Source organism: Topomyia yanbarensis, chromosome 2, assembly GCF_030247195.1.
Source record: "Topomyia yanbarensis strain Yona2022 chromosome 2, ASM3024719v1, whole genome shotgun sequence".
Classification (NCBI taxonomy): Eukaryota; Metazoa; Arthropoda; class Insecta; order Diptera; family Culicidae; genus Topomyia; species Topomyia yanbarensis.
This window is the reverse complement of record NC_080671.1, coordinates 85,040,654-85,043,013: the sequence shown is the minus strand read 5'-3', so window position 1 is coordinate 85,043,013 and position 2,360 is coordinate 85,040,654.

The window sequence follows — 2,360 nt, the reverse complement described above, 5'->3', positions numbered from 1 at the left end:
CTAACGAATCAAATTCGTTAGTTGGGCAGAGGTGTGGCCCAACCAGCGAATCACGACTGTAGTGGCGACACCTATTAACGAGGGGACAGAAAAAAGCATACTATTATTGAGTTCATCCGATTCACGGTTACTGAACCATCTTTTGTTAATGGTTGGAATAGGACCTAGTAATCTTGAGTTCATCATTGGTAAAGGTACGCAAAAAGTGTGCAGAGATTGAAGCAAAAAAAATCTACACGCAGAACTTTATTTATTCATCGAAAGCATACTTTTCTACCTGCCTCTCGTTTCTTCTCTTGTAAATTTTATGCATAGAACATATTCGGTCTATCCACTCACTGAATGCTTACTAGAAGTATATGCTAGAAAATGTATAAAAATCACTACCCGTAAATAAACATCGTATAATTCAAGACCCTAACAACCTGTTCAGGGTATCATCCAAACAATATATGAATTCGTGTATGATATTTTTTTATTAGGGTACATAATAAAAGAGACGGGAATAGAAAGTATGCTAACTCTGCATATTTTATTTCTCAGTGTATACCTATCGAGCAAAATTATAATTCAGCTTCGCTACAGAAGTATCAGAGATGGATTCCAATTGTGCTCGATAGCAAAGACGTTAGTTTAAAGGCACACAAAGAGTGTGCAGAAATTGAAGCTCGGATCGAAGCAAAAAAATTGAGGGATTGCCCTTCCTATGATCATACTCAGGGATAGACCGTTTCAACATCAAATTATGATATTGTCAATTTTGGTCTTGTCAAACTGCAATGGACGTGAAAACCCAATAAGATACCAGATAAGGTACAGGAATACGTAAAGCAAGAGTTTTGGTTTAACCTTTGGCAAGATCGACATAGCGTAAATACTGCTTCACTACCCAAAAAAAAGAGTTTTGTGTTTGTCAAATCTGCGACTCTTCGTATTCTTATGCGGATACGCTCTTCTTCTCTTTGAGGCAAACCCTCGAAAAAAAAGTCTAGCCAACGTTGGTCTAGCTATCGAGCAAAATTAGAAGCCATCTTTGCTACAGTACAGAAGTATCAGAGATTGATTCCAATTAGGTCATTAAGCTATATATAGTTTTCCGTTCCATTCGATACATTTTAGGTCCAATATACATAATATAACATTATTTCAATTTTTTTTTGTTATAATACGTAAAAACGATTTTTTTGTTTTTTAAAATAAATCCGAGAATAAATCTTATGTAAACTTGGCAACCATACATAGGAAAACTGCTATTATTTACATCTGACCTATCAAGACAACACCCAAAATGAAAAAAAAACTATATACATTGAATGGAGTTTATGTCAAATTAAAATAACGCTGCGGGAAAACCGGGAAAACATGTATTCATTTTTTTTCTGACAGGGCATCATTTGTCGTGAAATTCGATATGTTAAATGATTCTGATAGTGTCAAATCCAGACTGTCAACATATTTCTTTATTTTAAATTTAAGTTTTATTTTCACGTTCCTGAATTGGAAAAAACATTGTTGCAATCACGAAAATCAGCTTTATCGATGTATGTAATAAAACAAGATTTTTTTTCTCATTTAATGATCCAATCGTTGACCCAATTGTGCTCGATAGATACTTTTTTAGCTTCACTCTTTGCGTAACTGTTCTCTATAAACTGTGGAATTAACCACCTTTCGATTGAGCGGTGTTCCAAAAAGTCAATTTCGACCAGTGAACTAGAAGGCGGCTAGGCGGGTTAAACTAAATGCTGGCAATCCGTAGGCTATCGAAACGTTGGTCTAGGCTACCCGCCGTAACTTGAGATTTACTGTAAAAGTAGTATGGGCAGTGCTGGTCTACTGATTACATTCATGTTTAAATGAGTGTGCTTCCGACTTCACCGTTGTAGCAGAGATTAAACCTGGTCTCTGGTTGTAGTGTAATCACAGACTAACAGACATAACACTATGAGGGAATTCCCTTAAAAAATATCGATTCGGCAATTTTCCCAGAACACTAGCTCCACTTATTATTCACAGTGCCAAACACTTATTTGCTGCTGGGTTACCCCTCAGGCTTGGGAACAATTTTTCACTAGTGGTCTATCCTTCATATACTTGTTCATATGTCAGTGGCGCCATAATTACAAAAGCGGCCACAGTCCCAACTACAACTATATTTAAAATAACCGTTAAAGTGGGCGAAGCATTATTTTCTGTTAGTCTGTGGTGTAATGTCAATGTCAAAAACAAAAATGAAATTACGTGTAACTTTTGATCTGAACCCCAGCCTTCCCTAATTCTAAGGATGTCAACAATAATGATCGTTCTGTGACAACACACCAACACACATCTGTCAGAAGTACTCGAATTTTTCGCTACCT